Below are 26,528 nucleotides of genomic sequence, written 5' to 3' on the forward strand. Positions count from 1 at the left end.
GATTGAGGGCTGAAGTCTTCTTGCCTCTCAGGGCCATGTCTTCTTTGCTGCAGTCCTGGGTTGGAAGCACTGAGAACGGCTGTACTTTAAATGTGATGCCTGGCGTGTTGAAGCAGTGAGGTGTCAGTGTGGCAGGCAAATCGGAGCCCGCCCACCAAGGAAACGGCATGTTTCCTGGGAATACTTAAATAATGTGGTGGGTTTGGGATGATACAACGTGAAATCCGCCATCGCAACCAACGGGTAAAATGCCATCTTACCCACCCACTACCGCACTTAGTGCAAATCTGGGACAATTCCACCTAACTGTTTGCTAAGGCAAGGACCAACTTGATGTGCAAAATTTGATGCCAGTCAGTTGCTCCACAGTGATATTTATGTCAATAGAAAACAACATATTTCTGCTCACATATGTGTAAATCAGTATGTAACTATGAGAATTGGCAAGAAAGATGGAAGAAACAGTATAATAGTACACTCTTTGAAAATTTTCTTTCTGAATGTCTGTGAGTGATCCATAAAACTCAATTTGAAATGTCCTATTGTTAATTAAGATGCATACATTATACTTTGATATGAGGTAATTCAGATAAGAACTTTTGTGAAACAATTGAAGGAGAAAATACTTATATAAACTGTCACATGGCTAAACATTTTACTGCTGTAGAGGCTGCTTTGCACTGTTGTGCATAAATGTATCTGTATGATTATACAAATGCTTGAATGGTGTTTCAAGATTGTTAATTGTAACACAGCTGTGGTTTTAAGAGACACCCATGGCATTCCAAAAGCTAACTTGCTGTTGGGTATCTTGAACAAATAACCAGAGAGCACGTGATTAATTCAGGAGAAATTTTCAAGTTTTATCCTAGGAACTTGATATTGGTCAAGAAAATAGCTTATTCAAAACTAAAAATTTACATTGAAGAAAGCCCGAGGGCTTGATATGTCATTCAATTGATGTTGTTTTCACAATTACATGGGGGCAATCTACCACACTATGGGAAAGCCAACAGTAGGATTAAATTTTACCGAATTGTCAATTGATTGTAAGGATTTCTGTGAAAATGCATGACCCTACCAGTCTTTTGGAATTTTGTATCAGGTCCATTCTAATATGGGAAAGAAGAAAAACTTTGTTTGACAGTCTGGTAGGAAGGCAATGTAAGAACTAACGACACTTTGAAAATGGGCTTATAAGCCCAAGAGTAATATTTGTAAATTTAGCAAGAGAAAGCATATATCTTGCAGATTCTAGCCAAACTACATCAAAGGTCAAAATAAGAACAATCTGAAATAAAAAAAGAAAGTGCTGGAGATACTCAGCAGATCTGGCAACATCAATGGAGACAAAGACAGAGTTAACGTTTTTAGTTAAACATGACTCTTCTTCAGAACTGCCACCTAAGGTAATCATACAAGAACTATCAACTCTTCCATTGTCATTTAATTACCTCCAAGAACACGTACTTTTTGTTCAGGGCTCAGATTTTATGACTTCAACCTACTAGTTTTTTGTCATTATCAAATCGTATTTTCTGCATTGTCAATTTAGGAGGGTCTGAAACATAAACAGAAAAAAGTAATAAACTTTCTAATGACAAATTTATATCAGTTTAAGTTAGTAAAGATGCACTTAAGATAATTTATAGTACAATGATGATATCTGTCATGGCACCACTTACAAGATTTCAGCTAATTAGCTGTCAACAGACCAGATGTCCAATAGCAAGTTTGGTGCATTAGTTGGTGCATATCTGAGTGAAGACAAAGCTTACATAAAATTAGCAAGAAACATATTCTAAACAGGTGGATAGAGTATTCAACATTCCAGCTCTATTCAATCCCTGCCCTTCAATGACTGTCTGCATGCTTTCCCAATCTACAGCTCCTTCATAACACTTGATGTCTTAATGCTAGTTAATATCCCATAGAATCATATAATTATATAACACCATTGGCCCATCGTGTCTGTGCTGGCTCTTTGAATGAGCAATCCAATTAGTCCTACTCTACTTTTTCCAAATAGTCCTGCATTTTTCTTGTCCTTCACAAGAATATATTCAATTCCCTTTTTAAACTTAAAATTGAATTTGTTTCCACCACCCTTTCAGGCAGTACACTCCTTAAGTCACTGCATAGAAAGTAGTCTCATCTCTTATCTGGTTCTTATGCTAATTATCTTAAATCAATGTCCCTCCTGCCAGCAGAAATCGTTTCTCCTTATTCACTGTATCAAAACCCTTCAAAATTTTGAACTCCTCCATTAAATCTCTCCTTAACTTTCTCTGCTCCAAGCAAGACAATTACACCTTCTCTAGTCTTGCCGCACAACTGCAGTCCCTCATTCCTGTTATCCATGCCATCCTGGTGCCATTCCAGTTCTCCTTCTGAGTCTCATTTGGCATGAACTACAAATCTCACCTTTCTTTATGGTTAGTATCAAGTTCTGCTCTGTCTGTGGGCAGTTTTATGCATAACCGTAGCCCTGAGGTGCTGTATATCACCCTGCCTCTTATCACCTCATTCTCTTGTATCATTTGTTTTATTTATTTTATATTCACAACTTTGTTTTTAACTTATATTACCTCATAATTAAATATGATTTCTCCTTTTACTTCATAATTTTCATTTACTAATATTTTAAATATAATTGCAGCCACACTAAAATGAAATTCTAATCCCTTTGTTTTAAGAGTAGCACACTAGCTTCACTACATTTTTTTTGTTAATTAACAGACCTTCATTAAAATGCATCATTACATGTACATATAGCTGAAATCCAAAGTGAAAAGATAATGCTTACCATTGTTTGCTGGAGTGTGATTGAAGGACTCTTGAATGGTATATATAGTCCATAAGAATACATTGGAGGATAAGGGCTCAAGGAAGATAGTTGTATTTAAAATCAGAAATATACTATAGGGAATAGGACCCTAGCACCTGCCAGTTATTCCACGCATATAAAAACAAGACTATTATTAACTGAAGAGAATGTCTTAATTAATCAGAGCAATTCTCTGTTTCAACTAATCTTCCAAAAGTTTCAAAATAGTCCATCACCGGTCCACAAATCGGTCTTCTATCTTTCTCATGGATATTTTCCATCAGTGAAGATGGTGAACGAGAAAAGTATGCTTCCTTACAGACCAGGAAAATATCAACACCACAAAATTATCATACAAATCTGTTACATTAACTTATGTATGAATCATCCTGAAGGGGCAAGAAAGTAACAAATAGCAGTAAGCTAACCACTATCTTTTTCAGGACTCTAATATTAAAAAAAAAGTTGTACTAACCTTTTTGTGAAGTTGCTAACACGTCAATAAAATGAAAACACTTGTTATCATTTGATCTTGTGTTTCCTATAATAGAACAACAACAAGGCAATGCTATCCGAAAAGCATATTTTGCCTTCAAAGTGTTATTCAGGTTGCTGCTTAGAACATGGAAACCATTACACTAGAAATGTATAATAGCATAAACAGCTGCATACTAATTATTACTGTTTTTAATTACAGATGATTCTGCCAACAATCAAAACAAATAATAATAAACAAAATAAATTGAAATAATTATCCCATGGAAGATGATCAGGGGGTCCAAATGTGGAAAACTAAGGTGTGTTTGTAAAAAAAAGGGGTGCACTGTAAAACCTGAACTACATGTCCATTGTATTGAAGTTGAGAGACAGCTTTCAAACCAAGTTACATTTTCATTCATAGAGACATTTGAAATTTGTGAATATTATACATTCCATGATACAGAGTGAAAGCAATAGGTTTTTTTAAAAGCTCATATGAATATTGCAAGAAAAATTAAAAAGTTTCCCTATACTCTTTAAACATGGGTTTTACACGTTATTTTTTACATATATCTTGGTAACATCTCTCATATATTTTGATAATATTGAATACAACTCTCCATTAGAATGATCATAGAATTATGTTCTAGGTTGACACAATGTTATATTACTAGATAAATTGAGTATTTCAATCTTTGTTCTACAGAATAATGGGTTAGAACATTATCTTATCACTTTAAGGTTCTGGATTGGAGTCAACAAAGATGGGATGACAAGACTACTTTTTATAATAGTTAAAGCTGTCTAAGATTTACCATATCTCATAGAAAGATCATAAGGATGACTGGTATGAGAAAATGAAAAATGGTTCACTGGTTTTGCTAGCTATTACACCATAGGACCAGTTAAAGCTACATTGTTGAAGATCAAATCCTTTGTTATATATTGCTTCTTAAAATTCATTCATGGGATTTGGGAGTCGCTGGCTAGACCAACATTTATTACCCATCTCTAATTGCCCTTGAAAAGGTAGTAGTGAGCCGCCTTTTCAAACTGCTGCAGGCAATGTGGTGTAGGTACACCCTCAGTGCTGTTAGGAGAGTTTCTGGATTTGGGCCCAGCGACATTGAAGGAATGGCAATATAGTTCCAAGTCAGAATGGTGCGTGGCTTGGAGGGGAACTTACAGATGGTGGTGTTCCCATGCATCTGCTGACCTTGTCCTTCTTCATGGTAGAGGCCTCAGGTTTGGAAGGTGCTGCCCAAGATGTTTTGGATTGCTTGATTAAGATTGCTTGATGCTGATTATTGTAAAAATGTTTAATTCCCCAGCATTGATATTCTTCATTGTGTCAAGTACAAGCTTGTACCTCCTCTGCCTCCCCCTCCCAGAAAAAGGAGAATTATCTGTACAGTTAAAATATCAGCACTTCTGTTCTTAATTGAAAAACAATCAAAGTTGAGCAATATACCAGTTAGTGAGACAAACGTTCTGGAATAATTCCCACTGTACGCTGAGAAAAAAAAGCTGAATCCAATTCATCTTGAACAAACCTCAATGTATCAAACATCAATCAATATGCATTTTATTGAAAATTGCTCAAGTTAAACTTGTGATTGAAGATAAAGCAAACAAAGATGAACAATATCAGATCTATCTGAACATGTTCAGGGATTAAGTGAACGGAGAATTAATTAACATTTGCATCAATGATTGAAACACTGGAAAAAATGTGATAAAGGATTTACAATCAACAGTGTACAAACTGTGAAGCTGGATATTAAGATAATCAATCAAAGATCATTAGCTCTGTTCATAGAATCTTAAAATAGTACAACTGAAGGAGGCCATTATGCCCATTGAGTCTGGACCAGTTCTTCTGACGAGCAATCCACTTAGTCCCACTCACCACTCTTTCCCCATATCCCTGCCATTATTCCCCCTCTAGTATTTATCCAATTCCCTTGTGAAGGTTACTATTCAATCTATGTCAACCACGTTATTAGGCAGTGTATTCAAAATCCTAATCACTCAATGTGCAAGAGGGTTTTTCTGCATGTCATCACTGTTCTTTTGCCAATCACCTTAAACTAGTGTCCTTTGGTTACTTATCCGACAGCCGTTAGAAAGTAGCTCTTTATTTACTTTATCAAAATGCCTCTTAGTTTAAGCACCTCTGTCAAACCTTGTCTTCGTCTTCTATGCTCTGAGAAGGGCAACACAAGAAAAAAGCAGTTTCAAAATATATCATAACTGAATTTGAAATAACTGGGCCAGAATTTCATGGAGGAGGATGGAAGATCGAGTCGAGAAACTTCCTGTTCCAGCAGACCTGTCTCATTCAAAAAAGGACCCCGTCCACCATATTTCTGCCCTGGAGAGGTGAGGGAGGGGGATGGGCAGAAAGTCAGGCCTGCCACCCCCACAAGCAAGCCTGAGGTGGCAACAGATGTTTGCAGACAAGGCCGCAAGGCTAGAACGCTGGCCTCTATTTACTGAGACATCAGCCCAGTTTTAATGATAAATGTCAGGCCATCAAACCCTCACCCCCTCTCCCTCCTGCCCACCCCACATGCCCTCTCCATTCCTTCTCATATTCCCCATGTCCCCTCATCGACCACATGCACCCTCCATGCCCCCTCATATCCATTCCCCCTTTATATTCCCTATGCCACTTGCATGCCATGCCCCCTCAAATTCTCCATGCCACCTACATGCTCCCTCATATTCCCCATGCCACCTCCATTCCCCCTCATTCCTCATGCTACCTCATATCCTAAAGTGACCCATGCCCCATCATACCTCCATGAACCGTTCATGGCCCCCAAGCCCCTTCCATACAATCCACGTATCCTCCATAGTTGCTCACCCAGAATCCACTATGAGCAGACCTCGGGAATTATGTCTTTGTAATTGAGGTGAAAAAGCCAACTTCTAAAAACCTAATAGATCTCTCATTCAAACACACATCATACTGAAAAAACCCATGTTCATAAAGCCCATTCAAAAATTTTTAATCCCCTTGAGTGGTAAATCTGCTGTAAAAAATAAACATCTGTTTCGCTTATCACATAAAAGACAACTAATCCCTTAATGACCTCTTCAAACTGTCAACTAAAATGTGAACACAGTCCCCTGCTGAAAGAAGTGGATTTCTGGCTTTTGAAACCCAGCCAACCATTCATTTTGGACCCAATTGTAATAACAACCTTTGCAAATGAAAACAATGGAGTTCATTAAAACTGAAAAAAATACAGACTGCTAATGTTTCTTTCTAAGCTACACGAGTAGGCCTGTTAATCAATGCATTCCAGCAGCATGCATCTGTTTTTTTTTACTCTAGGTGAAAGCTGCAGAATTTTTTCAATTTTAACGAACTGAAGATTTAAATCACTTATGATCTTAACATTTAAGCAGACCTTAAATCCACACTTAACAAATGTTTCTCCCCTCCTTCATTAAATCGTGGTTCCCACAAGGTGGATTAAGGCCACTGAAGAAACGGATATTTGTACTCAGCAGTCAAATGATCCTGCTAAGTTCAGATTTCCTGCCTGTGCAATTCACATCATGCCCCCTTTCCCTTGCCGGGAAAAATAGGATCTATCAAAAATGGAGATGGGACTTCCATATCTGGGTCCCGCCCGCCATTTTTAAATGTCTCCTGAATCATCCCAACTTGACAAAAATCCAGGCCAATCATCTCTTGGTTGATAATCCAACATCATAAGAATAATGCTACAGTACCCAGGTTCACACTATTCATAGACTAAACATTTGTGCATGCATCTACAATACAAAAGATTCAGGTACAATAATGAGTAACTCAGGCAGATCAAATTTCAGTCAAATACTTAAAGTAGATGAAACAATAATTTGGTCCTTAAAATAATTATCTTATAATGTTGAAAATATAACCTTAAGTATATCTGTTTATTCATCTTCTGCGACTGATATAAAATGCTATTACATTAATATAAAATAATGTAACTTCATGTTTGATTTGTGTTGTTCATAGAATATAAAGTGTGATGTACTTTGTTTGCCCCTTTTCTTACCTATACAATGACAGTTAGATAATTGCCAGAAAAGGCTTCTCTTCCTATCTCTGCACTGTAAACTCTGCAGTCATCCAGTAAACTGGCAGACAGTCAAGATCTACCCACAGTGACTCAGTCGCTCATTATTGGTATGAATTTTCAGGGTCATGGTAAAGATTCATCACAAATACGTCAATACCTCAACTTACAACATTTTGGATTACATGACATTTCAGATGAATGAAGGTGCCCTTCTAATAGCCACTGACTCACTACCAAGTCTGGAGTTAAATACTACAATTATCACTTTGCAAGTAACTAACATCAGTTGTGCTAGAGAATGGTCTCATCTCTATTCTTCAATTTTACCCCCTCCCCTTCTAATGCTGGCTGATTACAAAATATTCCACCAAGTTGAAAAATGACAAAATTATCTTCAATTACAAACAGCTTGTTGCTTACGAGTCAGCTCTGAAACTTGAACTCCTTAAACATCTGTGGTTTGACTCTAATAATCGCATAGAAGGAATATATTTTGTTTCATCTCTTTATAGTTGGCACAAGTATGGATATAGATTCTTCTCCTCTGTGAGTTATTCAATTTCCAGCATATCAAAATGCAGCTCATGAAGCTATCCTGATATGCTGTGCAGATGCTGTGTCTGGCTTGGAATGGGGCCCTGTACATTACTCGTACAATTAAAACTCATGAGAGCTCATAAAGAAGTGCATTAAAATAATGTATGTGAACCTTGACTAGGAGGTCTTGAGGTACAGTGGGTAGTGTCCCTGCCTCGAGTCAGAAGCTCTGGGTTCAAGTCCCACCCTAGGACTTTATAGACACACCTTTGTTGGTCATTATGTGGCCAAACAGGTATTGTCCTGTAAATCCTTCCAACATATACCAATTGCAGGTGGTAAAAATAGGAGAGATTCCTGGTCAGCCATATGATAAAGGATATTGGAGTCTTGGCCATCACTATCCATAGCTCCAGACTACAACTTGCATGTAAATGTGCATGTTGCCACAGCAATTTAGATTCACTGGGAGATGACCTTTCTCTGTAGATCCCCAAAAACAGTCAATTATGATTATTGGGATTAAAGAAATAGAACTTTAGAATTGTGCATTCTGCTTAAAATGGAATGAATAATGTCAACGCTAATAAATATTTTAAAAGGAAAACTGTTTTGCTTTAATAAGTTTGAGAAGTTCGGGTATACAATATTGAGGAAAAGTTTGTCCTATTAGCAGGCATGAAGTTTGTGATGCACCATTACCCCACACCCAAGCTCCTTGCTGCCTATTCATCAGCATGACTGAAGTGTGCAACCCAATGCAAAACATCTTGCTGACTGGCTGCATGTTCAGCAGGAGGTTTAGTTGTGTACATGGCTAGCACAATGCACAGTTAGGGGGCAGCCGCCGCAAAGGCGCAATGGAGAAGGGTCGCTGTCTAAGGCCTTTCTGCCACAGTGCACCGAGGGACTGGGAACTGTTTAGAGCCCCTCGGGCTGCACAGCTCAAAATGAATGTCTGCAAAGGATTGTAATATTCATTCATTGTATTGATGCACCTCGTGATACATGTTGTAAAAGTTGAACCTGATTGTACTTCTGTGATGGTGATTTTGAAAAGGTTTGGAATGTTCTTCCAGATATTTTATTGAATAAAGTATATTTTGCCAAAAAAAAAGCTAGCTTACACTTCCTAAAGGCAACCTGCCCCTCTTAAAGGGGAGGTGCAGTCAGGCTACAGCAGTTAGTGAAACAACCTCAGAAAGTCTTTGGTGGAAGCAAGAAGAGTGGTTATGGGGCAACATGTCAAAGAGAGGAATCCCAGATTTTCTGAAGGAGGCCTTAGTCTCAGAGATCAGAGGATGAGAGAGAGATCATGTTTTCATAGAGGGCCAGGAGGCCCTCAGGCATACCCTATGAAGGGAATGCGGGCAGGTGGCCAGGGAGGTGATGGCCAGGAGTCAAGGATCTGGCTTCAATGCCACAATAAGTTCAATGCCCTCACATGAGTGGTTAAAGTCAATGAATTCATCTTTAAATCACATCTCCCATCCACCACAGCACCAACCCTTCACTCTGCTCAGTGCACCACAGTCCCATCATTCGCCCATCAACAATCATGCCTAACATTCAGGTGTTATATCTCACCCTCACGAGCTTTCCAATGCTGTAAACCTCATACCCACCTCATACTGCTTCTACATACCTTCAGCTATTCAGCTGTGGCAGGCACATCACACACACATTCCAACACACTCATTGTCACTCTTCCCTGTCTTTTGCAGAACAAGGTTCCACACAACCAGGGGGAGCAACAGCGAAGTGGCAGGGGACAAGCACTCCTGAACCCCTTGGGAGAGATGGTGCTCTGCAACATGTTCTGGCTGTGACTGAAGTCTTTGATCTGGCATCACCAAGAGCATTCAGGGTGATGGTACGCTCTTGCCTTTTGTACCTTCCCAAATCCCACTTCACCCTCATCCTGTTATCTGGCTGGAAGTGCAAACTGCAGATTGTGTGATCATAAACCTTTTGCCCTACACCACAACCCCCTTTATCTCACCCCAACACTTCCCTTCTGCATTTTTGCTTTCAGATACCCAAGATTTGTGCTTGACCGGCCAGTTCAGCCTCAGCAGGAAAGGCACAGACAACAACAGACCTCTGATGAAGAAGCACTGTCACATGATCTGACCCCCACAGCCGCCAGCTCAGCATTGCACATATCTTAGACAGTAGCATAGAGTTTGGATCAGCACACAGTGACTCACCAGACACAAATAGGCTGCAACCAGGCCAGAGATGAGGGTAGTTCATGTGCCAGCTCCTTGGAGAGTGAGATCTCAGACGAGTTCACTTGAAGACTTCGATGGTATTGCATACCAGAGGGTTCTGAGCATGTAAACGGAGGGTTTTGGTGCATTGGCAGGCCTTCGACCTTGTCCATGATAACAGACGAGGAGCTGGGATGGTTCTGGCTCCAACTTGACACAGAGCTTTGCACAAAGCTTGAAGTCCATCCTTTCCAGCAAGGAAGTGATGGTCAATTCCATGACAACAACTTGTGGATAGACCTGTAATGTCTCAGCTTCCATTGCAGCACAGACAGAAGCCACCCAATGTCTGAGTGCGACACTGAAGCTCAGGCTGAAGTCATGAGATCAATGCTTGTCGCCATGCAAACTCAGTCCATTGCCATCATGGAGGTAGATACCAGTTCTCACAGCAGTCCAGTAGTCTGCCTTCCAGCAGATTACTAGGATTGCTGAAGCACCAATTTAGGAGAGTGGCACTGGCTCTGTGTTGCACACACCTGCTGTGCATATTCTCAGGATGACAGATATCATGCAAACACCACTACCACCCACCAGTACCCTTGCTGTTACCTTTCAGCCATCCAGCTATGACTGTTGCTGCACCTGCTGAGGAGCTGCAGTCCAAAACTAACCAGTGTCACTTGCTTCAGAATTCCCAACCTCTAACCTGTGCCTGTAACCACAGTATATAAGGGCAGAATCTTATGCCTTGCGGGCGAGCGCATGCATGACCCGATTGGGCATGAAATCGCGCGAGATGACATTGAGAGAGAGTCCCGACATCATCCCACATGTGAGCACTCTTCAGGACAGTGGGTGTGCGTGGGTGTTGGAGTTGCCCCCACCATCAATTAAAAGGCCTCTTAAGGCCATTAAAAAGGCAATTGTTCACGATTTTATGTTGCCCGTGCAATTTCGTGCTCGTCGCACAAGTATAACAGGCAGGTGGGCAGCCCACCTTTTGCATAACCTAATCCAAGGCTGGATAAAAAGGGTCAACTGTATTGCCGTTGTGAGTAGTGAGGAGTTTAGGAGATAGTTTGCTGATGGTTGCTTGTTTGAACTTGACAGCTTCATCTCAGTTCTGAGCTTCATTCTTGGCATTTCTAAGCTTCATTTAAGGACTCATTGGTGTCTCCAAGATCCCCGGAGGATTCTGACCATGTGGACCCTTCCAGGTATCAGACAGCCTTCTGTAACCCTTGGAATGGGGATTGTGCTCTCTGCTGGAGGTACCTCCTCTGAAGAGGAAGAGAGGGGCAGAAGGGAGAGGAGGCCAGGTGTCCCAATGCAGCTTCCAGGGGAGGGACCTGTGGGAGGAGAGGCGCAAGCACAAGAAGTACAGGGCTAGTAGGTGGTCCAAGGCAGAAAGGGCCGCAGAGGATGCCACTATCCTGCTTCCAGGGTTTACAGGCAGCAATGCAGCTACCTCGATATGTCCGAGGTGCAATGCCGAAGGAGGCTTTGCCTCTCCAGGAAAACTGTGACCTCCATTTGTCATATGATTGGACATGAGATCATCTCCAACTGTGTAGGTGGACACCCCAGACCAGTGGCTCTGAAGGTCACAGTGGCCCTCAACTTCTATGCCTCTGGCTCTTTCCAGGGGTCAGTGGGGGATCTTTGTCGAATGTCTCCATCAGTTGTCTACGGTTGCGTCAAGCTGGTAACAGAAGCTCTATTCAGACAGGTAATGACATTTATTCATTTCTGTACAGACAAGGCCAGCCAGGATGAGTGAGCTGGAGGGTTTTCACCAATTGCTGGGTTCCCATCATCCAGGGTGCAATCCACTGCACACATGTGGCCTTCAACGCACCAGAGGGTCAGCTGGGTGCCTGTATCAACAGGAAGTGATTCCACTTGATAAACATCCAGATAGTTTGTGACCACAGGACACAGAATCTGCAAGTCTGTGCAATGTACCCTGGAAGCTCCCATGACACTTATGTCCTCAGACACTCCCAGGTGCCAAGTCTATTCAGTGCTCAATGATCAATGGGGACTCTAGTTTGGCACCTCCTATTAATTAATGATGAGACTACACAAGAATATTTGCACAATCTGAAACTCTCATCTCTGTGCACTGCACTTTTACTTTCATTTGGGGCCCCTGCCTCTCCATGACCGGCTGAGCAAAGTGAGTGGCGACTCTCCAGCTCCAAAGTGTCCGTTTCAAACCTCGTCATAATTGACCTCTTGGCGGCTACAATGTCGATGCACAGCAGTGAGGGCACTTCACACTCGCTTGAGGTGCAGGCGGAGACAGAGAGTGCCCAGGGCGCCGGCAGTCGGAGGACTGCTGGGGACCAGGACGATGCTCGAGTCGAAGGCAGATGATGAGCCTCGGGAGTCGTCCATTATGCAGCAGATGCTGGATGTCCAGCAAGATGTGCGGGAGGATCCGGTGGAGATCCATAAGGGTCTGCGTGCTATGGTCTCTGTTGTGGATGAGTCCAGGCGGGGAGTGAGCACTGCATTAGTCCTCATAGAAGAGCACACAGCCTCATCCGTTGAAGTTAGTGGCGACTCTCATGGAGAGGCAGCTCCAGGGACAGAATCAGGGGTTCCTGGGGTTGTGCTCAGACCTGCAAGCCCTCACGCTGGTAATGACCTCAGGTAATCAGTGCCAGTGTGCAGCCTGGCCAACCCCACCTGAGGAACACCCTTGCAGGGCACATCCGAGTCGTGGCCCTTGAACCACAAGGCACTCAGGCCAAGCAGCTCACCCTCTTGGCCAGCTCTGGAGTCATTGGCAGTTGGCACTCAGGCTCTAAAACCCCCGAGCTCCACGATGGGAACAGCCAACCCTTAACACTTCTCCACACTGGTTCATGCCAACATGGTACTCACCCTTGCTGGGCGCAGCAGGTCATTGAACCTTTTGCGGCACCACACCCATTTGCACCTCACGACATCATGGCTGCTGACCTCAAATGCCACCTCCTCCCAAGCTTTATCGGTCTGATGCGGTGGCCTCCCCCTGCCATCCCTGGGAACGAGGGCATCTCACCTGACACCCGCTTTCTCCATGAGGACCATGAGACACTCGTCTGGAAAACAGGGGGCTGAGTGCCCACCCGATCTGCCCTCCCACCTGACATCTCCAATCGCTGTTGAGGCCATTGCTCTAGTATCCAGACCACAGAATGATTCCCCCCGGCAGCCTTCAGGGAGCTACCTCTGCAATTTTAAACCGTCCACTGGGTCGCCATTGGACCCGGCGCCCAACAAGCCCCCGCCCGGCCCTTCCCGACCATTGGGAAGACGGGTTTCATGCTGGGCAGACCTTATTTGACCAGCCAGCTTGAAACCGCGGTCCTGGGCCAATCGCAGTTGGGGGCCTGTTTCCCGACCGCTTCTGGTTCCACCAATTGCGCACGCCCACCAAGGGAATAGACTCAGGCCTATGTGACTGGCCCAGTAAGTTTCTGGTTAATGGTAACCCCAGGATGTTGATGGTGGAAGATTCAGCAATGGTAATGCTATTGAGTGTTGAGGGGAGATTGCTAGATTCTCTCTTGTTGGAGATAGTCATTGCCTGACACTTATGTGGCACATATGTTACTTGCCACTTATCAGCCCAAGTCTGAATGTTGTCCAGGTCTTGCTGTATATGGACACAGACTGCTTCAGTATCTGAGGAGTTGTGAATGGCATTGAAAATTGTGCAATCATCAGCAAACATCCCTACTTCTGAACTCTTGGGGCAGGATTTTCCGCACCCGCCCACCGCCGGGATTTTCCATTCTCACCGCAAGTCAATGGACTTCTGGATGGGGCACTGCCTTGCCCACGGCGGGTCCCGCCCATGACTGAGTCGGAAAATCCCGGCCTCTGCCTCTGAAGGCAGTGTAGGCGAGACCATTGAATATTTTTAAGGCAGAGATAGATAGATTCTTGTAAGGCAAGGGAATCAAAGTTATCGGAGGTAGAGGGGAGTGTGGAATTCGAAACACAAACAGATCAGCCATGATCTCATTGAATGGCAGAGCAGGCTCAAGGGGCCAAATGGCCTCCTTCTGCTCCTATGTTCGTATGTATGCCCTCGCTGGAAGCATTTATTTTGGTGAAACAATCAGACAATTGATAGCTTGTATCTACCCATTTATGTTTGGAGATTTATTTTTTCTCCAACATTGTCCATATAACATTCAATAGATATTGTAAGCTGAAATTTCCATCCTTGAGTAACCTCAGGAACATAAAATTGATTATTCGTAGTAATGCCTCTGATGCAAACCTTTGTGACGGGTTTTTGAGGTCAGCTGGTTTTATGATATTTATTATAGAGAATCTCATTGATACAGAATTTCCCCTAATACCTTTGGTAAAAAGAATGCCATTGTCAACTGCCTCAACAAGTTAAAGAATTTCAGCAGCCAGAGTACTTTTTACTATTCTTCTTATTTTCTTGACTTCCCAACATAAGGGGCACCATTTCCCATTTTCTCCATAATAAATATCATAAAACCAGCTGACCTCTAAAACCCATCACAAATGTTTGTATGAGAGGCATTACTATGAGTAATCAATTTTATGTTCCTGATGTTACTCAAGGGTGGAAATTTCAATTTACAATTCTCCATCTTTAATTTTTTTAATGTTTTGTTTGCCCATAAAAAGTCCTTGACCTTTGAATCTTTCATTACAGCACTTAGTTCTAAAACATCAAAACTTTTGTCCCATATCTTTAGGTCCATAGCCACTACGTCATTAAATTCTCGGGCAAGTGGAATTTTCCATGTAATTTCCAAATAATTCTCTTCCTTATCGCTTATCCCCTGAAACCAACAACACTATCTGGACTTCTTGACAAGAAACATCTGGTTTCCTCAAAGGTATGCAGTAATGCCCTAATCGAGTGAAATGTAAATCCACAGCTTTCCGGAATACAAGTGCTTTGTCATTTTCCATATCTTGCTTCATCTGTGCTTTTTTCATTGAAGACATGCTTAGCAATAAAGGTTTCTCACTGCTTCAGCACATCAGAACTAATGAAGAGACTTATCCCAGCTATCTTACATGGGATGACCACTCTTTTAAGACTTCAGTGTATTGTTGTCCCCAAACCTAAAGCAGGTGGAGCTTTCATACTCTTTAACTTTATGCCGATCTTCAGTGTCAAGAGATTCCAAGTAGCAGTTGAACTAATGCACCCCACACACTTTAGAGGTGCAACCACTATCCAACACTGCAAGTTGAATGAATCAGTGATCAAAACACTGGTCATCATACCCAGGCTTCCATTAATCAGTACAATGCCTTCAGGCTGGTCAACCTCACCATTCTCATTGCCAGGATTGTCCAGATCATTTATTACCTCAAAGATCCAAATTTTGTACTTTGGACAATTCACTATGTAATGATATTTGGAATCTGAATGACAACACTTATTAATCATTTCCTATGCATTTCTAGGGTTAATACACCTACATTTGCCATTCCAATCCTGCTTTCTGTCTTGATTCATAAAATGCAAAGTTGCCTATCAGCAACTCTGTCCTATTACTGATGTCTGCGCCTAATACCCAGAAGGTCTTGAAATTTAGCAACAATGTAGTTCTCCATTCTTTGCATCGCTGCAGGGCTGCCTGATTGTGACCTGATAGCAGCTGAAAATGACTGCTTTTCCAAAAATTATTTAGGGCAGCAGCCATTTGGTCTAAAAGAGAATCTTCTCCATGAATTTGAACCACTGGCAGTACCAGAAGCCTGTCTACATGTGAGATCGATGCACAATCCAGCAACTTGAATGCAAGCATAGTCTCAGCAGTCTTTAGTTCAAACTTTGTCAATCTCTTATACAACCTATCAAAGTCCATACTATGCTCTGCCATGGACTGATTGTCCACCTTGTTAAATTTATTAACAGTTGACCATGTTTCAAAGGCTTCCAATGGATCATCTTTATTGTAAACTCTACCAATAATTTGTAATAGAAGTATCAAGGTGACCCATATCCAGCTCCGAAAATAAATTACTAATCTTACTTTTTCCTGGTAGTGATAAAGCCAAGCCATACCTTGCTTCCTCTTGGATAACAAGGTAACGCTAGTCCACATTTCCACCTCATTTTCCACTGCTCATACGCTTCAGACTTCAAAAAACAGGTGGATAATCAAAGCTTGAGAATTTGCATCGGGCCTCATCCATTTCGCACCAGAAGCTACAGGGTGTATTCCTTTCGTCAGAAAAGAGAGACACAAAAAAAATCTCTTATTCAGCTTCCAACTTTCACAGATCAATGTTAATCCTCTGCCACCATGTTAATCTGCCGAGCAGGCATCTGGTAAAGGAAGAAGCTGGAGGGAGCCAGTCTCCCTTCAACATCGGTTTATACATAAAACCCAGTATAATTTAAGTGCTTACTAATTTTCCCTTCCACACAGTTTCCCCCCAACACAGGTAGAAACTGGTTCTTACAAATGTGCTGTAACCTTCCCCAATTAGTATCAGTTGCTCTTAATTACAACTAGAGCATGCGCTCAACTGTCACAGCATTTGCAACATTAACAGTTCCCCCAGAGTGGTCCAGCAAGTGAAACCGTTGTTTCAGAACATTGATAGGTTTGCTCCACAATGTTCTTGGTGGTAGCATGGCTCTCATTGAAGGCATTGATTGGGTGCCAGAAAGAAGACATGAGCCAGATATATAGCAGGTAGCTCTTCTCTTCAAGGAGCCAGCCTCTGGTTCTTTACGGTGGCTCAAAGATGGAGAGTGCAGCTGACTGGTGCAAAATGAAAGTGGCGTGATTGCTACCAGGATAGCGAGCATTCATCTCCAGGCTAGAATAAAGTAGTGTGGAGTAGTATGGAATACGCTGTCTTGTGCAGAGTCATACACCAACTGCTTGCTAAGTCAGAATCTCTCGTCTTAGATGCTGCCTAGCCTGCTGAATATTTTTAGCATTTTCTTTTTTATTTCCATGTTAGACACTGTTTGACATCACAATCCACTCACTGTACATCCTTCTGGTGCATGCATGACACACCTGTGCTATCGGCCTTACAATCATGGTATGTCACATGGATCGCGCCGCAAGTGGCCAAAGTTGCCTGGCCAACATTTTTGGAGTTCCACAGGTGCTACAGAGCTGAATTTTGTGGAATCATGAAATCACAGAAGGAGGCCATTTGGCCCAATGAGTCTGCGCCAGTTCCTTCAAAGAACAATCCAGTTAGTCCACTCCTCAGTTTTATCCCATGTCCCTGCAATTTTTTATTTCAAGGATTTTTCTCATTTCCTTTTTGAAGGCAACTGTTGAATCTGCATCTATTGTTCTATCAGACAGTGCATTCCAAATCCTAATCCCTTACTGCATAAAATATGCTTTACCTCATGGCATCTCTGGTTCTTTTGTCAATCACATTAAAAGTGTACTGTCTGGTTATCACCCATTCAGTCATTGGAAACAATTTCTCCTTATTTACTCTACCTAGACCACTCATGATTTTAACATTTTATCAAAACTCCTCTTAGCCTTCTCTGCTCTTAATGAAGACAACCCTAGAATCTCCAGTTCATCCACATGACTGGAATCCTTCATCTCTGGAACCATTCTTTGATGCCTTTTGTCTCTTTTTAATAATGGCTACAGCCTCATAATGAGGTCATCTCATATTCATAAATAATAAATACTTGCAAATATGTGAGAACAGATGTATTTTATTACAAAGTCTCAAATATGAATATATTTTAGATGCACCTCCATAGATTCATTCAGCATTAGATTATGTGCTCAGGTCTCTGAAGTGGAGCTTGAATATATGATTTTCAGACTTAGGGCACTAAGCCAAGGCAACAAGACTGAATTATTCAAGATCTTGAAGATACAATGAGGATGGATTTGCAACATGCAAAAGGCTGACGCCATTGATACTGTATTCCATTGCTTTTAAGACAATTTGCATGAAGAAAGAAAAGAAAGCTTGTGATTTAATGAATTTTGTGTGTTAGAACAGTAGCTTTCTGGTTTCAAATGTGTTTTGTTACAAGAAACAACACTTAGAATCCAAACTTTTATTAACTTCAAGGCCTGAATTTTCACCACAGCGGAGAGCCTCCTAAATCCCAACCCCCAAAATGGTACTTCCTAATGTTGTGGGGCAGGACTGGAGTTAGGTCGGGGTTCACACATGCATGGTTCATGGAGGCAGCTGGCCATTTAAATCATCATCTACCTCCACTGAAGTGGGATTTTGGTAGGCTAGGAGTGTGAAACCTGATGTGTACAAATTAGACCAGGTAAGAGCTGGTATGAACTTAGAGACTCACTTGGATAGCCAGGGAATCCCTTTGGAGAAGGAAGGTAGCCCTTTCGATATGGTCTGTGACATCTTTGGGAGAGGTAAGGCATCCATTTGGGTGAGGGAAGACACACATTTCAGTGGGTAAGGCACCCTTTGGGATTGTTAAAATTAGACATAATTGTGCGTAAGAAGTGCATAAACTCATTACAACTGTCTAAGCTCTTTGGAAATGTCAAAACTTTCAAGGGACATAACTCTGCTGGGCTTTATATTTTGTAGAGTTTAAAAATAAATCAGTGTTTGTTATTTCAATCTGTCTATTGACATAAGCCTGAGGGATATCATTATAGGATTTGTGCTGCATGACTGATTTTACAACCTAACATTATCACAGTGGGATGCCAGTTAACTGAGCAGCTTGATTGCCAGCTGCAAGTGGTTCTAGAATAGAAATGGTAGTTTTCATAAGAGATTGAGTCCTTAAGTGAAATGTTTGCTTTCATAAGAAATTGGCTGAAGGAATTTCAATGTATTGAATTTTTTTTTAATCAATGAGTGTTTTTTTTAATAGTGATGTCAGCAATAGACACATAGGATGGAATCGTTCCAGATTTGTACTAAGTGAGGTAGCGGGCAGGAAAAATTACATTTTACCTGCCGGCCACAATGGCCACTTTTCACGCCGTATCATCCCAAACCCACCACATTAATTATGCATCCCGAGATACACGCTGTTTCAATGGCGGGCGGGCTCTGATTCACCTGCCACGCCATCACCTCGGTGCTTCTCCATGCTAGGCACCATATTTAAAGTATAGCCTCGCTCAGTGCTTCCAACCCAGGACTGCAGCAAAGAAGACATGGCCCCAAAAGGCAAGAAAACAGCAGCTCTCGAGTGCCTTTTGGATGCCGTGGAGGCCCAATGTGATGTCCTCTACCCCCATTCTGGCTGCAGGAGAGCCCCAGCAACACTACCACTCTGGCTTGGTAGGTGATGGCAGTGGTGATCAGTGCCAATGCTGCACAGAAGATGTTGGCCATCAATGCAGATAGAGGATGAATTATCTCATCTGTGCCCCCAGGGTATGGCAACCATCTCATCACTCTAAACTCACACACTCACAAGGCCATCACAAATTCACTGGCATCTCACTCACTGCCAGCTCAAGGGACATCACCACCCATTCTCACACACATACCCTCACATGTCCATCTTGCCTCATCTCCTCTGGAAACTGCCTCCTCACCCCTTACCATCTTGGGGCCACTTGCACAGATCAATATGCGCCCCCACACACACCTTCCCTAGTACAACCCTCACCCTGCAGCCTCTTCCCTTGCCTGAGGCCACTTCTCCCCCTTCCCCAAGCAAGACCTAGCCCTGCAGCCACGGAAAAGCCACCCACATATGGCTGATCTGTTGGTAAATACCTGCCCACGAGCCCTGCTAAAAGTGATGTGGTGATGACTGCGAGTGTTGACTGAAGCAAGGTAGGCAAACAAACCTTGAAGTCCCAAGCAAAGTGCAGCCCACCAAGTGTATGACTTGTATGTGCTGATGTGAAACACATCAGCGCATTTTCTTGCCGACCTCAGTAGATGATCCAGCGGGGGTTGGGAAGAGTCCGGCAGGTCGGCCTTATAATGATATGCTGATGTATTACAATAAGGTTCCTGACATCCGATGGTGGGTGATGCAGCCAACACTACAGGAAATGTAGACCTGGGGATCATGTACTACAAAAGGTAAACTAGGTGGTAGGTCAAGTGGAAGAAGAAAGCCCTAGTCAGCACTCCTGATGGCCGCTATTCCCTGCCCTGATTGTTGCTGCTCCACCTGACCCAATGGCTACGCCTTTCCCCCAAACCTTTGTGGCATCCTATTTCCCCCTATTACCCACCAACCCCCAGTCTCCTATTTCAAGTTAAATGGCTTGGTGCTGGATTACTCTTCGCCAGGTCACACCATGAATTCTTCCGTGAAATGAGGCCTAACGGCTAATATCAGGAAGTCCATAGAGCTCACGAGGCAGCAAGGGAGAATGCACCCTTTGCCACACCCAAAAGCACCCTCCCAGTCCCCCCTCATAACCAAAGGATGCAGCCACATTACTACTTCTTATTGATTTCAATAGTGCACAATCATGCTGAATCAGCATGTAGCACATGTTTTGGGCTTAGTGAAAGTTCTGGACACAGTGTAACATTTCTACTGCCACCCTCTGAAATGCTTACCCCTTTTTCTGCGCAAGCTTATAACTTTTTATTTACACAAAGCTGCTTTGAAGAAAACCAAATTTGCAGATCACACAAAGTTCCCAAATGGCATTGTTTCGATCTTACAGTCTTTCAGATAAACACAGAGATAATGTCCATGAAGAATTCACTTGCCAATAAAAGCAGCCTTAAAACAGCATTTCTTTAATATTGATGCTTCCTCTAAAATATTTATAAAGGTTGTCTCAGCTGTTTATATTGAACTACTGTTTCTTAAGGGACTCAAATTGGCCAGTTCCTGTTCCCATGATATTCTGTTGCTAATTTTCCCTTGGACCTAATTAACAACTAAGGGTAAACGTGGAGATTAGGCCACTAATTAACACACAGGGAATTATATTAATGGACAACTAGGGAAATCCCATTTACAGCAGCAGAAAAAAATACTTAATGATTGAATTTGGAATTGGTATGTTTTAATTGTTGCCCACTCTTCACTGGTGAACACCTGCTATATTCTCCTTTGTTCAACGTGCATGCTTAAATTACAATGAAGTATTGTTTTGCATATTGCCCACCCTCCCCAGCACCTTTAACCTTATGTTCACAGGAACAAAAGGCAACTTGCATAAACAAACCAAGTCCCCTATGAGCTGAAATTTATCTATGTTTGTCATAAACAGGATAGCGTGCCACTGGACTAACAATTACCCTCATATTATTGTGGTATGACGTGCCAGAGACTATATAGATTGCAGACCACACTTTCCTGACCTTAACAAAAAACATCAAATGCCACACTGCCAAACCATTACATTTAGGCTAAGACTAAATGAGGGTAAAAATGCAGCAAGAATCTTGATGCATACTGCGTTGTCAACATGGGGTGGGGTAGAAATTAGGCACCATTTCTATTGAGGAAAACAGTGGAAAATTTGTTCAATATCACAAGGCTATGCTCTGCATCCCAAGGACACGTGAATAAAGTTGAATTCTATATTGGCCTTAGGTGATTTTCAGACACCTGTGCCTCTTGCATATGCTAATGAGGAGCCTAATTCCTGTTTTGGGCCCCCCCTTGAGGAATTTGAGCTGTCCTGAATAGAGCAGGCATCAGCCTAGCAAGAGGTCATCAAAAAAAAATATGTTTCAATTTTTTTTTAACATTATGTGGACCAGGAAGAACAGAAATGTTCTGCCTGCCTCCACAATGTTCCTGCTAGCTGCTGCCAACTATGATTGGTCCCCTTCTGACTCTCCTTCACCCTTATCCACCTCCTTCCCCCATTCCTGGCATGTGCCTAAGGATCACTGTTGGCAAGACAAATGCTCTGATTACAGACAGGTAAGTACATATTGTAGTGCTGTAACTCTTATGCTTATCTATACAGCCTATTCTATGAAGTAAACTTAACTACATAAGCTAAAAAAGATAAATAATTAATGTTTATCTGATTGGCATATGCTGCTTAATACATTTTGATAATGGATTAAACTATACATCTTTGAATGTTGTTGCATGCTTTTTTGATGACAGCAATAGTTGGACAAGGTTATTTCTCCATTTGTTTCCATCTTTGACAAATAATAAGTCATGTTATTTTTCAGATAATGGTATTTATATCAGAAGTCCAGCAATTGTCATATAAATACTACGGCTACAAGAGCAGGTCAGAGGCTAGGAATCCTGCGAGGAATAACTCACCTCCTGAATCCCCAAAACCTGTTCACCACCTACAAGGCACAAGTCAGGAGTGTGATGGAATGCTCCCCACTTGCCTGGATCACTGCAGCTCCCACAACACTCAAGAAGCTTAACACCATCCAGGACAAAGCAGCCCACTTGATTGGCACCACATCCACAAACATTCACTCCCTCCACGTACAGTAGCAGCAGTGTGTACCATCTACAAGGCAGTGCGCAGGAATTCACCAAGGCTCCATAGACAGCACCTTCCAAACCCACAACCACCACCATCTAGAAGGACAAGGGCAGCAGATATACAGGAACACCACCACCTGGATGTTCCCCTCCAAGTCACTCACCATCCTGACTTGAAAATATATTGCTATTCCTTCACTGTCACTGGGTCAAAATCCTGGAACTCCCTTCCTAGCAGCACTGTGGGTGTACCTACACCACATGGACTGCAGTGGTTAAAGAAGGCAACTTCTCAAGGGCAAGTAGGGATGGGCAATAAATACTGGCTCGTCCAGCGAATCCCACATCCCATGAATGAATAAAAAAGAGTTGTAATAAGTAAATATACTAGATAAGAAATTAATGTTAAATTTGGTTGCAGACATATTAAAATGGAGCTACCTAAGTTACTCTCACCCATTAACGCTATGATCCCTGTAGAGACCCATAACTTTTAAAAAGCTATTTGATTTTCCAGTGACTGACTAGAAGGATCACAACGCAAAATTTCACGTTTTAAGACTTTTATTATAACAAACATGCTAAAAGCAACATTAACTAACATTTTCATAGACAACTTTAACTTTTAAAACAACCAAAAATCCCCCACCACGGTTATACTTTACGCATTGACACTTATTCACCTGGAACCAGCCCAAAGCTATTCCCACTTCCAATCACCTGCTTCCTTTTTCCTTTCCCAGCTGGGTAACTTCTAATTCACGAATTGACTTTCATGATGTGGGCTACCCTGGAGATTCCTTCCTCTAGCCAAAGCTAAATGAATCTTCCAGTCTCAGTTAAATCTTCACAAAATTGGTCTCTTCAGTCTCAGCATGAGCTCCCATCTGCCTTCTCCATGTTGAATAATAAAGACAGCATTTTCTCTTCTTCAGGTTCAGGACTGACTGCCTCTATTGCTCTGTGCTTTTTCTGTCTCTCAGATTCTTGAAGGCTGTCTTGTCTGCATGGTTCAGGGATATCTTATGAAACCTGCAATCCATTATCACAATGGCTTTCTATTGACTTTCCCTTCCTAAAGGCCATCCCCATGGCAATGTGAATCACATGGGCCTTGTATCCAGGTAGAAATGCTAATTAGCTTTCCTTTACATCCTTAGCTCTATTCTTTCTTGAATTTAAATAGACAGTTTAAAGTATAACCATTTATAAAACCTGATATTCCTAACATTTCCTTGTGGGACCTGGAGACTAACAGTTTAACCACAGCTATTACAGGTGATTTTGTCAGTTGTGAAGATCTTCTTGCACCTTCTTCCCAATTAATCAACCCAGGCCCCCCTTTAACCTTTAGCAACCAAGGCACCCAAGCTTGTTGTCAGGCAGAATCCTGAGTAAGTCACATTCCACTATTTTATATTAAATTAAAGAGTCAGTCCTAAACATAATAATCTTTTAAACTCCATAACTGTAACATTCGGTACTGTCTGTCTACACAAATGTGACACCAGTTTAATTATATATGAATCACCACTGTCTCTTCAGGCAGAATTTTCTGTGTCTGATGGTGATGGGTGTGTTTGGCAGTGTGAGTGGTCAATATGGTGAGAAGGCTAAACTTCAATTTCATGATGTCGTGAATTGTCCGCTCTGCCCGTCAATGGTGGACCACATTTCCCACCATCGGACATCGGGAACTTCATTGTATTGCATCCGTATATCATTATAAGCCCAGCTAGCGGGAATCATCTGCCCACACTGAATCATTCGACCATGTCGGCATGATTGCATAACAACGTGTTTCACAACTGTACATAAGCAACGTGCACCTGGCAAGCTGCACTTTGCTTGGGTCTTTGAGGTTTGTTTGCCTACCTTGCTTCGGGCAGCACTTGTGGTCATCAACACCAGGCTTCGCAGACAGCACCACATCACATTTAGGGGGGCTTACGGGCAGATCTCCACCAACCAGACTAGTTATAAAGTGGGGGTAACTTTTCAATGGCTGCAGGGCTAGGGCTTACTTGGGAAAGAGGGAGAAGTGGTCTCAGACAAGGGAAGAGGCTGCAGGACGAGGGCTGTATTGGGGAAAGGGGGTATCCCAGGATGTGGGGTGGGGGGGCACAAGTTGATCTGTGCAAGTGGCCTCAAGATGGTGAGGGCTGAGGAGGTAGTCTCCAGAGGAGACCAGGCCAGATGGAGATATGAGAGTGTGTGAGAGAGCGAGTGGTGATATCCCTTGAGGTGGCAGTGAGTGAGATGCTAGTGAATATGTAATGGGCTTAAGTGTGCGAGTTTAGAGTGTTGAGATAGTTGCCTTAACCTGGCGGCTCGGATGAGATCATTGAGCCGCTTTCTGCATTGGCTGGCCAACCTCTTCTGTGCAGCATTGACACTGGTCACTGAGCACCACTCCAAGCTGGAGTGGTGAGATTGCTAGACCTCCTGCGGCCAGATCGGGAGTAGAGAACATCACGGCGGGCCTCCATGGCATCCAAAGGTGTTAATAAATCGGGATGCTGCAGTCTTCTTGCCTTTCAGGGCCATGTCTTCTGTGCAGTAGTCCTGGGCTAGAAGCACTGAGAGGTATGCACGCGGCTGCACTTTAAATGTGGCACCCTGCGTGAGGAAGAGGTGATGCATGGCAGGCAAATGACAGTCCGCCCACCATAGAAATGGTGTGTTTCCTAGGAATGCATGATTAACGAGGTGGATTGGGAAAATGCAGCGTGAAAAGGCGCCATTGCGACTGGCGGGTAAAACCCTTAGATAGTGATGAAAGTGGGATGACACTCAAATTGTCTTAACCTCAAGCTTAGTGCACCAAGCTAGTTAAATTATCAGTGAAAATTTGACCAACATTGAGTTAAACCGGTGAAAAATAATTTCCGGAACTAATTACTAAGAAAAGATTTGTAGACAAATGTAATTTGACTACAATGCTCCAACCATCGCATTTCTTAACATCACTGATGTAACTATAACAATACAGGACTGACCAAGTATAATTACAGCTAAAAGTTTGAAGAGCAACGAGTTGTTTCACATGTAGTATTTATGCAGCTATTGGTAATTACTCCCACGGTGTACTGGAGATTGCGAAAGGTTTAATTAGTGTCCATAAAATGACTATATTTTTGGCATGATGATAAACCTCAGAATTGTGTTAGGTTGTGTTAATGACTCAACGCTGTTGATTACTGTGAATAGCATTCCATCATCATATGTTGTAAAAGTCCAACTTAAGACATTTAATTAAAACATTTTTGCACAGAAAATTAATTCTAAAAGATCTAATTCTGCCAGCTGAGCACACTTAATATTACTGTGATGTAGAATGCACATTGCAGCAATATGTAAATATGCAAAAATATTGGAATATATGCTGTACATGCTCTCAGGACACAGTTATTAAAGACCTTCCAACTAACGTTTAAACAAAGTAATAATTAAAAGTGCTGTTCAACCTTAATTATGTATTAGTTAATTTCAATATAAAGGACAATTTGATTGAAAATAAATCAATCTGGGTTGGATGAAATATAGCTTAATTCATTAAACACTTGAAATTTGCCATAATTGGCCACTGATGCTATGATATTATATATATATATTTCCTAAAAAAACAAATGGTGGCACATGTGTAAAGAGAGACCATTTCTGGGTGTTTGTTAAGAGAATACATTTGTGCTTCTTTATAGTTCTATGGAAGCTTGTGCAGCAGACTGTGGCAGCAGGATTTTGCCCTTGGCGGGGGTGCCGCCTGCGATCAGCTTCCCACCACGATTTCATGCGGGTGGGCCAATTAAGGCCCGCCCCGCATGGATCGTGAGTGGCAGCACTGAGCACCGCCTGTGTGGGTGGAGGGAGGAGGGAGAGATGAGCCTAGCGTGCAGTTCACGCATGCACGAGAAAGAACACTTCAATCTCCTTAAGGCACGGAAATGACTGAGGGAGATTGAAGCGCTGTGTAAAAAAAAATGAAATGAATAAAA

This window comes from Cetorhinus maximus, chromosome 8 (assembly GCF_964194155.1).
Source record: "Cetorhinus maximus chromosome 8, sCetMax3.hap1.1, whole genome shotgun sequence".
NCBI lineage: Eukaryota > Metazoa > Chordata > Chondrichthyes > Lamniformes > Cetorhinidae > Cetorhinus > Cetorhinus maximus.